This window comes from Hipposideros armiger, unplaced genomic scaffold (assembly GCF_001890085.2).
Source record: "Hipposideros armiger isolate ML-2016 unplaced genomic scaffold, ASM189008v1 scaffold_35, whole genome shotgun sequence".
Classification (NCBI taxonomy): domain Eukaryota; kingdom Metazoa; phylum Chordata; class Mammalia; order Chiroptera; family Hipposideridae; genus Hipposideros; species Hipposideros armiger.
This window is the reverse complement of record NW_017731385.1, coordinates 5,099,056-5,112,733: the sequence shown is the minus strand read 5'-3', so window position 1 is coordinate 5,112,733 and position 13,678 is coordinate 5,099,056. Positions and strand designations below refer to the sequence as shown.

Here is a 13,678-nt window from a genome sequence, read left to right as displayed (position 1 = left end):
GTATCGGACTTTACCTGTCTCCTCAACTGCTGCTTCTCTTCTTCCTTTCAGCCTCCTCCACACTCACCAACTTCTCCATTGAAGAAGCACCCCAGGCAGGGCCGGACACGGGTGTTCCTGAGCCTCCTCGGTGCCTCACGGCCCCAACCCCGCGAGCATCCAGACAGCTGAGCAGACGTGGGGCGGCAGTCCTGGCCGCCGGGCAGCCTCGGGGCAGAGGTGCAGGGAGGAAGTCCCGGCTCGGGTTGGGGGGGCAGCCCGGGTCTGAGGGCTCGGAGCAGGGGGCTGCCGCGCTCTGGGCCGGAGGCTCCCACCTACCGGGGAACACGGGAGGTCTCGGAGCAGCGAGGTCCCGGGTCGTACAGGGTCCGAAGTGTCAGCCGCGGGGGCTCCAAGTAGGGGGCTTTCGGGATGCACTTTGCACTGGGCCACCCCCGCCCCCTCCCTCCAGCACTTTGGGGTCACTGGGATGGACCAAGCCTTCAGCAGCCAATCAGCGGCCGCACTAGAGCCTGAGCCTGGAGCCGTAAACCAGGTCCAGGGTGGGTGGAGGTGGGGGGTGGGGCGACTTGGTTGGTTGGTTGCTTCCTTCTCTCCTCCTTACCCCTAGCAGCCCCCACCCCTTGCCTGCCGTAAAGCCTCCTGCGCATTCGCGACAGTTGCAGGAGGCGTGCCGATGGAGGCTGGGACTCATCTCCGATTGGTCTCACTCACTTCCCCGTTGGCTTCCCCCCTGTGTCTTCCGATGCTCCGCCCCAGGCGGAGGGACTCAAAGCGGTTGCTAAGAGACACTGCACGCTGAATGGCGCCTCTACGCATGCGGGAGGAGGGGCCAGCGTGTACCTTCCTTGAACTACGGTGGCCGGAAGGGGCCGGCGTTCGTTCGAATGGCGGTGTGAAGGCAGAGTGGCTGGAACGAGAACCCTGGCAGGTAACTGGGAGCTGCTCCCGAGCTCGGCGGCGGGGGAGGCGTGTGTGCGGCCGAGAGAACGGCCCGGGGGTTCAGGGTTGAGGAGGCGGCAGTCCTCAGGAAGCGAAGAGAGGGGCGCCTTGTCCCGCCGCCCCTCGGCGCTTTTCAGTCGCGTGGTCCTTGGCTTGTCTTTGGATTCCTTAGGCCCCGTTAACCACCAGGCTGGGCTTAACGTGGAAGAGAGGACTGTTTTGGGGGATGGCGGTGACGTTTCAAGGGCTTTTCTACATGGATAGCGACCCTCACGGATTCCTGTGAGTGAAGAAGAGAGTGAAAAACCCGCGAGATGGACGTGTTTGCTAAGTGCATTTATTCCTTTAGCAAGTGTTTCCTGGCCGGGCCCTGTTCTAGCCGTTAGGGAGACAACAATGAACACGATAAGGGCAGTTACTTGGCCATGTGGCCCTTTCTCGTTAACAGGGGAGACAGAACACCACAGAATTAACGGATAGAGGTAGGCTAGATAAAAAAATACCGAGCAGAATAGTGGGATCGAGTTTGACTACGACGTGATGGCTATTTTAGATAGGTCGTCAGCAAAGGTCAATGGGGAAGGGACATTTGAGTAGCGATCTGAATGACGGCGAGCCGGCCATGCTGATATGGGGGGATGGGACCGTGATGCGACCCGCGCACCAAACGAGCGCTCCTGACTCGTCAGCCAGGAGTCTACCGAGAGGGTACCTGGGAGGATTGGGTGGGAGACTGGAAAAGAAGGAGACTAGAGACGAAAGCTGGGGACAGGAGGTCCACCCAATGCTGATAGCAGAGAGTGGCGCCGTTTATTGTTTACACACAGCTTTTATAGCAAAAGTAACTTTCCTGAGGTAGGGGGGTTTTGGGAACTTGAGGGAATAGTCCCCTCCTCCCAGGGAACACCTCCCCCAGGGCTTTCCATAGAGTGTGGGGAAGCAGTCTTCCCAGGGTTAAAGCAAAACACAACAAGCAGAAACTGTTAACAGGATAACATTCCACTCTGTAGCTTTCAAGGCTGTTGGCTGTTTTCTCCTCAGCGGCCAGCCTTCCCACGCTGCTCACCCGGGCCTGAGAGCCTGTCAGCCTGCCGGCTCTCAGGCTTAACCCTTACTGCAAACCTCCAGCTCTCAGGCTTAACCCTTACTGCATGGCTCCCTACAGGACCAGGGAGGAAGTTTGCAGGCAGAGGGAATCAAAAGTACAAAACCTCCTTTGCTGTTTATGGGACCTGCAAGCAAGAAGGTCAGGGTAGTCAAGCAGAGGGAGTAAGGGGCAGGAGGGGGGGGATGGTTGGTAATGTTTTTGGGGTGTAGGACAGGCTATGATCTTGTAGGCCACAGTAGGGAAGTTATCGTATCTTATTTAGGTTTTGAAAAGATCACTGACTGCTCAAAGGAGAAGTCCGGCTGGGAGCCGGGTTACTGCAAACATGGAAGGCTATTGTCTAGGCAAGACTGTCACCCAATACACCAGACATTTGGCTACCACCAGTGTTCTCAAAGAAAGGCCTAGCTAATTATGTAAAAGAAGTAATTTCAGTGTATCAACTGCCTTTGTATAATAAACTATATTGTTTTGTGGCAGGTGGGGCCACTACAAACACTTTCAATTTTCCCCTTGATATTTTTTTGTTGAGGCCCGCTCGACCCACCCGAGGACCCCTGGTTGATCAGGCCAAGAGCCCCCCAAATGGTCCCTGAGAGGATTGGATGGGAGATGAGAAATGAAGAGACACAAAGTGCTGGGGACAGGAAGACCTCAGCCTGCTGGTGGCAAACTGAGGCCTTGTTTATTGGAAAGGCTCTGGTTATATAGGCAGTATGTTCCTTTTTGTGTAGGGGAATTTAGCAGGGGGTTTCAGCAGGGGGCTTTGGGTGTAGGCGTACAGAAACCAGGAACTAGGGCCGAAATCCCCTAAGCAGTGGGTCCATAGTGAAACTGTAAATAAGCCTTGCAGTGGGCTCTGCGGTTGGCTTGCTGTGGGAATGGATACTTTTGGGAGTGTCTAAGCCTTGTGTGTGCAGTTACTAAGCAGACTCTCTTATCCAGCCACTCCTTTAGGCATAGAGTCCTGCATAGAGGTATGTAGCACTTTGCCACAGCCTCAGTATCCCCTACTGTCCTCAATTGGCTCCCAACATTTTTTTTTACACTGTTATTTATTCAAGAATCCTCATTTTGGTGCCTCCGGCATGAGCTACCTATCCACTTACGTAGGCAAACTGGGCTTAGTCCTGCCCAAGGAAGCTCATAGTCTAGTGTGAACCAAACTAGAAAATAGTTATGGACAGTGCCGTGAGATAATTACTGTAATATAGGCTGAGAGTATTTGGCAGGGCCCCCAACCCTGGCTTACCTATATGGAAGGCTTCAAGGAGAGTGGAGATTTCCAAGTTGAAGGCTGAGAGTGGGAGGGAGAAAATTGAGTATGATTTAAGCAGAAAGAATGGACTAAGCAAAGCTTTGGGAAAGAACTCCAAGAAAGCCTGGAGCTTAGTTTTTTGTGTCACTGAGGTTTCTCACACCCAAGAGTCAGATCTTGAAGGGCCTGCTAAGCCATGTTCAGGGGTTTGAACTTTATCCTAAGGAAAGTGGAGAGGTTATTCAGAAGGAAGTGGGTGTGGAGTGGGCCAAGAACTAACCATTTAGCAAGGAATCTGCGGCAGTGTCCAGGATAGATGTGTACTGCAGTAATTGCCTAGAAGGTGGAGAGAGGTGGTGAGGAAGGGTCCAGGAAGATGGCTAAGTTTCTAGCTTGGGTGCCTAGGAGATACAGATGCCATACGTTGAGATATGGACAGTGTAGGAGGAAACAAGTGTAAGAGGCCATAGAATGAGTTGAGTTTGTGCTGAAGGTGCCTGTGGGACCGCCACGTGGAGCTCTCCAGTGACATTTAGTGCTTGAGTACAGAACCCAAACACAGCTAGACACTAACTGGATTCTGAAGTCATTAGCATGGAGATTACTGTAGCATTGTAATATAGTGTGGAATCTGGAAGCTCATGCCTCCAGCTTTATTCTTTCTCTAGGTTGCTTTGGCTATTCATGGTATTTTCTGGTTCCATGGAAATTTTAGGATCGTTCGCTCCATTTCTGTGAAAAATGTTATTGGAATTTTGATAGGGATTGCATTGAATCTGTAGATTGCTTTGGGTAATATGGACATTTTAGCAATATTAACTCCTCCGATCCATGAACGTGCAATAGCTTTCCATTTATTTGTGTCTTCTTCAATTTGTTTCATTAAAATCTTGTTCTATACAGGTCTTTCACCTGCTTCGTTAAACTTATTTGTGGGGAGCCATGGTTACAGGTAATTCAGAGCCTTACAGACTGGCTCAGTTAATGCTTAACCTGTTTCTGCTCCTAAGGCATTGTCTCTGCCTGCACCTGGAGGGTGCTTACAAGTTGCTGAGGTATGTGGTGAGGATGGCCAGTTCCTTAGGAGACACTATAGATAGATGGCTATCTGGGTTAATGGAAGAAAGTGTCCTGAGAAGCTGACCCCCTAAGGTCCCTCTGATCTTTAAGTCTCCAGTAGATAGTTAATGATCTGCTTCTGAATGAGGTAATGCGTAGTTGTCCCTGCAGTATTGCACGTACTCAAACTGCATAGATTGGTGATGAGAAATAAACTCGGGGCCTCAGCATCACTGAAGACCGGCCGCATCAGCAGTTGTGTGAGTGTCTCTTTATTCATTCCCGCTCCCCCCTTCAGGTACTGATCGACTTGTGGTGGCTGGCCCGCCATACTTATTCACAGGTATTTTCTTCTTTTAGATGCAATTATAAACAAGTAAATAAGATTTTCTTAATTTCTCCTTCTGATATTCATTATTTGTGTATAGAAATGCAACAGGTTTTTATATATTGATTTTATATCCTCCAACTTGACTGAATTTGTTAATTCTAACATTTTTTGGGTGGTCTTTAGGGTTTTCTATATATATAATATGTCATCTGCATATAATAACAGTTTTACTTCTTTCTTTTTAATTTGGATGCCTTTTATTGCTTTTTCTTGCTTAATTGCTCTGGTAGGACCTCCAATACCACATTGAGTAGAAGTGGTGAGAGTGGGCACATTTTTCTTGTTCCTTATCTTAGAGGAAAAGCTTTTCAGTTTTTCACCATTGAGTGTGATGTTAGCAACGGGCTTGTCATATATGGCCTTTATTATGTTCAGGTATGTTCCCTCCTTACCCACTTTGTTAAGAGTTTTTATGATAAACAGGTGTTGAATTTTGTGAAATGCTTTTTTTCCTGTATCTGTTGAGATGATCATATGATTTTTTATCCTTCTTTTGTTAATGAGGTGTATCACATGCACAGATTTGGGGATTTTGAATCATTCACAGTATCCCTGGAATATTCCACTTGATCATGGTGTGTGATCCTTTTAATGCATTGCTGAATTAGGTTTGTTAATATTTTGTTGAGAATTTTTTCGTGTATGTTCATCAGCTATATTGACCTTTTCTTTTCTTGTGGTGTTTTGGTCTGCTTTTGGTATCTGGGTAATGCTGACCTTGTAAAATGAGTTTGGAAGTATTCCTTCCTCTTTTGATTTTTTGGAAGAGTTTAAGAAGGATTGGTGTAATTTTTTTTCTTAAATGTTTGGTAGAGGGCCGGCTGAGTGGCTCAGTTGGTTAAGAGCTCGCTCAAGAGTTTGAGCTCTGAGCAACAGCGGTTCGAGTCCAGCCCGAGCTGAGCAGCCGCTGAGCTGCCAACAGGTAGCAGGATGGCTCAGCTAAAAAAAAAAAAAAATTTTTTTTTGGTAGAATTCACACTGAAACCATCTGGTCCTGGACTTTTGAGTATTGGGAGGTTTTTGATTACTGATTCAATCAATCTTAGTAGTAATTTGTTCAGATTTTCTGTTTCTTCATGATTCAGTCTTGGGAATGTTCCTAGGAATTTATTTCTTCAAGGTTGTCCAGTGTGTTAGCATAGAAAATCATATTTAAGCTTAAAACAAAAGGAAAAGTAGGTGGAAGAGCTTTCTAGGCAGAGGGAACAGCATTGTATCAGGGTCCAGAGTCAGGAGCCTGTCAGAGTGAATCAAAGAGTACTGGCATCCTCTTACTTAAGTTGTATAAATGTTTTCACCATAAAGCCCTGCACTTGCTCAAATCTTTTAGTGTGTGCTACTTTGCTGAGGTAGGGTAGGTAACCTTACTTTTCAACAAAATCAAATCATTTTTGTGTGTACAGTATTCAAAATTCAAGAGTTCAGGGCCGGCCGAGTGGCGCGATGGTTAAGAGCTGGCTTGGGATGCCAGAGGGCCCCGGTTCGGATCCCACATATGAGGGCCAGTGACACTGCCCTCTACAGCTAAGATGCTGAACAACAGCTCAACCTGGAGCTGGGCTGCCGTGAGTCGCCGGCGACGGCGTAGGCTGCAGCCCCTGCGGCAGTGGGTTGCCATGGGCTACCGTGTGTAGCCAGCAGCCAGCGTGAGCGGCCAGCAGCCGCAGTGAGCGGCCGTCCAGAAGCCGGCGACTGATCTGCCTCGCCCGGGAAGAGCGCAACGATGGTGCCAACTTGGGCCAGTGAAGCAACATCCTCCACAACTAGACTGAAGAACAAGATGACAGCAACTTGTCTGTTCCCCTTCCTCCAATTCCCTAATAAAAAAATCTTTAAAAAAAAAAAAAAGAGTTCAGTAAAATCTAGGTAGTACTATTGTCACATTTGTAGACAATTAAACGCTACCCTGGCACTGGTGGTGGGTTTGTTGCTGTTTTTTTGGGGGGGTGGGCGTGTGGAGAGGAGCAGGAGGAAGAGCAGAAGGGACATCGATTGGTGGAGGGGAATGAGTGAAGAAACATGTTATTCTGAAGCATCACTTAAAATATAGAACCATGTCTTAACTAAGTGTAGAAAAGTTTTGTATTTTATATTGATATGCTAGAGATTTTCTGTTTAAACAAATTCTTAGCATTAACATGATAAACCTAATGAAGTCAGATTCCTTATCAGTAAAATTGAGTGGATGGGTCAGTGGTTATCAAAGGGTAATTCCCAGTCCAATTCTTGGGCCCTCCCCAGACTCACTGAATCACAATTTCAAGGGCTGAGCCCTGCATTGTGTTCTAACAAGCCTCCCAAAGGATTCTGAAGCTAGAGTTTGAGAACCACTGGTCTAGATCATCTCCGAGATTTTTTCTCTGGTACTAAAACGCTCTGATTCTAATGACCAGCATCAGTCTCTGTACTGTGGTGTGGAGATCAAATTGTGAGCAGGTGGGCCGCAAGCTGGAAAAGCTGCAGGCCTTCATGTCTGGGAGAGCAGTTGGAGAAATAGTTCTACCTGACAACAACTGACAAAACCCCTGATTCCTGTGCCGTGCAAAGAAAGAGGAACGGCTAAAGACCACCCAGTGTTCCTAATGACTATGCCAGAAAACACCTGATGCTTCTGGTGACAGCATAACCCACCACAGCCTTGTTTACAGTTTCTATTTGCATATTGTTAAGTTTCTCTTTACATATGTAACCATGCTTGGGTCCCCAAAATCCCCTTACCAATAATTTGCCTAATAGGGAATTGATCCCTACAGAGAGGAAATTGCTTCCTCAATATAAGCTTGTTGCAATCAATAAATGGGGTCACTTGCTCAGCGGCCAGCTGTGTCACTTGCTCAGCAGCCAGCGGGCAAGTGGACCTCCTGACCCCAGCTTTTGTCTGTCTGTGTCTTTCTTTTCTTAGCCCTCACCACAATCCTCTCAGGATAGACCCCTGGCCGATGCGTCAGGATCGGCACCTGGCTTACGAGTCAAGCAACCCCTGTTCTCTCGTTTGGCGAGCGGACCTCATCGTGGCACCCGAACAGGGACCTGAGCATGGATTCATGGCAGACTTAGGGTGAGGAGACGCCCTTGGTGTCAAGGTGGCCGCCGATACACTGTGGAGGTAAGGGGGAATAAGAATTGGGAGTAAAACTTGGGACATTCAGGGTCAAAGGACCATCAGCTTTTTGTACATAGCTTTGACTAGTACGGAAGCTTAAGGTAGGCATTTTAATACACAGCATATTAACCCATTTGTAAACACGCTTACAGCTATGTTTCGTGCTCCTAGTAGACATGTTTATATGCAACAGCTTGATAGGCAACTGTTAGAACAATTTTGTAGATGTATTCAGGACACATGTCCTTGGTTCCCCGAGGAGGGCACCACAGATTTAGACATTTGGAATAGGGTTGGAAAACAGCTACGCGAACGGTCGGAGCACGTTCCCATAGAGATGATTGCCCTTTGGGGACTAGTCAGGGATAGTCTTAAAGCCAAATTAGAGGCTTTATGCCTCCCTGAAAGACAGTCTCAGTGTCAGGAGTCGCTGCCTCAGAACAGTAGAGAAAGTGAAAGAGATTATAAAGGGCCTCAGGATAAGCCTCTGCCACTTGAGTACTCTCAAGAGCTGGCAAGGGAGGAACAAGAGAGTGATCCTGAGCGAGAAGAGTCCTCCAAGGATTCTCTCGAGGAGGACAAGGAGGAGTCCCTCGAGGATTCCCTCGATGAGGACGGTGGTGAGGAGGAAGAGGACGAGTCAGGCTCTCCTACAGACGCGGCGTCGGTTCTTGCTGCCGGGGTGAGGCAGGAACCCTCTGCCCTGCAGGAGGTGCCTCTTTTCAAGACACATCAGCCATTTCCTTGGCAGGACATAAAGGTAGAGAAAGATAGCGAAGGTTTCCAACAATTCTGCTTCCCCATAGTCGAGTTTCCAGGTCCCAACAACAACCCGGGACAAATATTTAGGGAACACAAACCTATTCCTTTTGAGATGTGTGAGGAGTTAAAAACAGCGGTCTCTCAATATGGGCCAACCTCACCTTTCACTTTGGCGTTGCTTGAGACCATCTCCAATGCGCCACTTACACCTTACGATTGGCAAATGTTAACAAAAATGTCACTAAGTGAGGAGCATTATTTACTCTGGGAGTCCGAGTTTGCGGACCGATGCCATCAGCAAGCAGAGCAAAATGCCATCCACCAGGTCGCCATTACGGCTGAAATGCTTATGGGTGAAGGGAGATTTTCAGATTTGCACAACCAGCTAGGATATAATCTACAGGCTTACCAGCAAATTAACATCTGTGGTATTAATGCCTGGAGAGCTCTTCCCACTGCGGCAGCGAAAACAGAGGATCTATCCGATGTTAAACAGGGTTCCGACGAGCCATATCAGGAGTTCATCTGCAGACTCTTGCAGGCCATACATCAGCTCGTCGGTAATACAAGGGCAGGACAGATTCTCACCAAACACCTAGCATTTGAAAATGCCAACCCCATCTGCAAATCTTTACTTCGACGATCTAAAAGGACAGGAAGTATAACAGATTTTATTCGCCTCTGTGCCGAAAAGGGAAACAGAAACCAATCCAAACACCTTCATTACTCTTACAGTCAGCCAGGCCTCGCTAGGGAGTGCACCTCTAGAGCCCCCCAAAAGGCGTCTACGGCAGGCGGACCTGTCCGTCCACAGGTTCGCGTTCCTGGGATCTGCCCCAGGTGCCGGCGTGGAAGACATTGGGCGAATTTATGTAGATCAAAATTTACCATCGATGGACAGTACATTGCAGAAGGCCCCAAGCAGGGTCAGCCTCTGCCCAACGAAAGAATGGGGGTTCCATCACCAACACCTCCTTTAACTGTAAACAGTCCATTTAACATCAATGGACCATACAAGGACTTCAGTTTTTCCTTGGAGTTGTTAAATTATGACTGATCTATTAAAAAAGGGGCCAGTTGTGGTTTAAAGCAAATTACACATACCCACTGATCTCTCAGAAATCAATTAGGAAAACTGTAGGGGAGAAAGATATAGATACTATCATCACTTCCCAAAATTTCAGCATTTCAAATTTAATTTCAACATTTCACTAACGGATGCTCACGGCCAGCCTGACCATGAGGGGGATAGCTTTAAGTCCAGACCCCGACGACCTCATCTTGGGGGCACCCAATTTAGGGGTCAGTCACAAGATTGTTAAATCTCAGCAATTTTTGTCACCTCACTCACAGCATAATATTAATACACCAGGAATTGAGGGAAAATATACATTAAAAACTCATTTCTCAATAAAAATTTAAATGCTCTCCATAATTAGGACATTGTCTATCACCACAGTAAAAAATAGCCTAAAATTCTCTATTCTCTATCAATCTTAAATCCTCCTTATCCACCAATCTTCCAAAAATTCAATTAATAAAACAAAAAGGGGGAGACTATAGGTATTCTTGGTTACTAAGACTATAACAAAAACCTTTAATCCTTAATTTTTAAAATTTCAAATTTACAATTTCTTTTCAACAGTCTTTTCCAAAGGACAGTGTTTATTTAACAAGGACTAGCTTTGTTCCTTGGGTGCTTGGGGGGAGGACAAGAATATGTTTTCCCTAGGTACGCTCCTAATTTAAGGGACATCATGCAGCCGGTGGTCCAAAAGGACGAGGGAGAGTAAAACTTCTCCATCAGGCCAACTCAAAACAGACAAGCTCTTTATAGCCATGCTTGCAATCCTGGTTTGCCAGGTAAGTATGGTTCAAGGGGAAACTTATTGGACCTATTATCCCAATCCTCCAACGCTTGTTCCCATAACTTGGGAAGACCGGCCAATCATGGTCTGGGTTAATAGTTCCGTTCCAATTGGAGGAACGATTAAAAATATAAAACCTCAGAGGACAAATTTCAATTATGTGGGCTTAACCCATACCACTCCAATTTGTGCCTCGGAGGAAAATATAACAGGATGCCTTGTTTTAAGTATATTCTACATCCAATCCAGTGATTCTTCAAAATTAGGCTATATGGCCCCAACCTCAGGCCTACTAAAAAATTACACAGTACAAACAGAGATTTGGAGACTATGGGCAGCTTCAAATGCCATGACTTAACATAAATAGTACAGCTGCTGGATATGACTCAGGGGGAGCTCTATATTCAGTCACCGCCTATACAGGCCCCTGAAGTCATACTGGTTGGGGATTTACAAATTAACAAAGTTCAGTCCATATATAACATTTCTTGTCAAAATTGTCATCTTACAAATTGTATAGATCCGAAAGACAGAGGACGCAGTATCCTAGTCCTTCGTCAACCTCCATATATTGTAATTCCAACCACTATCGAGGGACCCTGGTATGATGATCCAGGGACACAAGCCTTCGAAGAAATAAAAAATGGTCTAAGTCGAGAACAACGGGTAGTCAGACTCATCATAGCTGGCTTAGCAGCAATTATTTCGCTCGTAGCTACTGCAATCACAGCCGCTGTATCCTTAACCAATTCTATCAAAACAGCAGATTATGTTGAGCAACTTGCTAAATACCACTTCAACTTTTCACACCCAGGAAAATATAGATACAAAAATGGAATTAAGACTTAATGCTTTAGAGATGCTATTGTAAAGATAGGAAATGAGGTTGAAGCCATATGCCAACAACTTGCCCTTCGATGTCATGCTAAGTATTGGAAGGTGTGCATAACCAGACATCGGTTCAATAACATACAGTGAGATTGGGATAACATCCGCAATCACCTTCAGGGCATTTGGCATAATTCAGATCTCAGCATCGACCTTCAACAACTTCACCTACAAATTGTCAATATACAGGATAGCAAGCTAGAAATTACTAATTCAGAGGATTTGGCTAATGATTTAATAACAGTTTTCCAGGGTTTCAAACCAATTTCCATCCCTCAACTCATGTCTTGGATCCTATTGGAACTGTAATTCTCTTGCTACTAATCTTATGCTTACTTTCAGTCCGCACCAAAATCGTTAAAGCCCGTCTTCGGGCCACCAACACAAAAGCTCATTGCCTACAGCTACTGGCCAGGGAAGGGATGGGACCACTGCTGTCCCGAAGAAACATCAGACATCAGCGTTAGGATTGCTGACCGTCTCCACGATGCTTATCCCATAATTGACATGCCATCTTCAATTTCTGCTCATGCTCCATACACGCCTCAGGCTTGGCCCCGTAAGATGGCTGGTTAGTCAATGACGGGTAAGATCTCTCGAAGAGGGACAACCTAAGACAGGCACAGTCGCCGTGGGGCCAGCCTTGGCCTAAACACACTCAGCCCTTCTAATAAATAAGGGGGAGATGTGGGGAGCAAATTGTGAGCAGGTGGGCCGCAAGCTGGGAAAGCTGCAGGCCTTCATGTCTGGGAGAGCAGTTGGAGAAATAGTTCTACCTGACAACAACTGACAAAACCCCTGATTCCTGTGCCGTGCAAAGAAAGAGGAACAGCTAAAGACCACCCAGTGTTCCTAATGACTATGCCAGAAAACACCTGATGCTTCTGATGACAGCATAACTCACCGCAACCTTGTTTACAGTTTCTATTTGCAGATTGTTAAAAGTTTCTCTTTACATATGTAACCATGCTTGGGGAATTTTGGTCCCCAAAATAATTTTCCTAATAGAGAATTGATCCCTACAAAGAGGAAATTGCTTTCTCACTATACTTTGCCTAATAGGGAATTGATCCCTACAAAGAGGAAATTGCTTCCTCAATATAAGCTTGTTGCAATCAATAAATGGGGTCACTTGCTCAGCAGCCAGCGGGCACGTGGACCTCCCGACCCCAGCTTTTGTCTGTGTGTGTCTTTCTTTTCGTAGCCCTCACCACAGTCCTCTCAGGATAGACCCCTCACCAATGGGTCAGGATTGGCACCTAGCTTACGAGTCAGGCAACCCCCATTCCCCCGGTTGACAAGTGGGTCTCGTCACTGTGGAAACAAGTTTGTCTGGGCAAGATTCACGTGAGGGTGTTCTGTTGATCAGGTTGTGAAATGCTGCCATCCTTCTGTTATGCCAGGCTTCTGAGAACAAAATTATGTCATCACTTGTCTAAACCAGCCCAGGCTACTTGTGAATGTATCGCCCAGCCCGGCATTGATTCCTGCATCCGGGCCAATGAAAGGCCAACTAGGATGCCCTAGTCAGTTTGTTGAGATGAATGTGACCTTGTGCATTTTCCCATCTTTGACACTGCGCCCTGACCCCCTTTCAGTAAACAGGTGCTTACTACATTTTTGACCAAGAGTCTGGCATTGCAGCATTATTTACAGGAGCCAAGATACATAAACAACCTAAGTGAACAGCAACAAAGACTAAGTAGTCACAAGCACTGAGATTAGACTTCCTGGCTTCAAATCCTGACTCTGCCACTTAACTAGCTCTGTAGCCTAATCTTTTTGTGCCTTAGTTTCCTTATCTGTAAAATGGGTGTGATAAGTAACCACCACCCACAGGTGCTGTGAAGGTATTACTTAGCATAGTGTCCGGAACATAATAAGCACTCAATAAAATTTAGCGATTACTCCTAAAGGGTTAATTTTAAGTGAAGATGGTTGAGAAATGTATTGGGGTTTTTTTGTTTTGTTTTGTTTTTAAAGATTTTTTTTATTGGGGAATTGGGATGGGAACAGTGCTGTGGAATTGGGGGGTGGGGAACAGACAAGTTGCTGTTGTTTTGTTCTTCAGTCTAGTTGTGGAGGACATTGCTTCACTGGCCCAAGTTGGCATCATCATTGCGCGCTTCCTGGGCGAGGCACATCAGTCTCCGGCTTCTGGACGGCCGCTCACGGAGGCTGCTGGCCGCTCACACTGGCTGCTGGCTATATACGGTAGCCCATGGCAACCCACTGCCACAGGGGCTGCAGCCTACGCCGTCGCCGGCGACTCACAGGAGCCCAGCTCCAGGTTGAGCTG

The 13,678-nt window shown here is 46.8% G+C and overlaps 1 protein-coding gene across 3 annotated transcripts in view; it reads left to right on the top strand.

The window, feature by feature from the left end:
• The first annotated feature begins 805 nt into the window (after window positions 1–805).
• LINS1 (lines homolog 1) overlaps window positions 806–13,678 on the top strand; it is a 26,227-nt gene continuing 13,354 nt past the window's right edge. For 2 of the 3 annotated variants that reach the window (XM_019637887.1, XM_019637886.1), the window contains exons 1-2: window positions 806–931; window positions 7,661–7,864. The gene's annotated coding sequence lies outside the window, so the exon portion shown is untranslated. The remainder of the gene's footprint in view (window positions 932–7,660; window positions 7,865–13,678) is intronic. The other variant, XM_019637888.1, reaches the window with a different exon arrangement.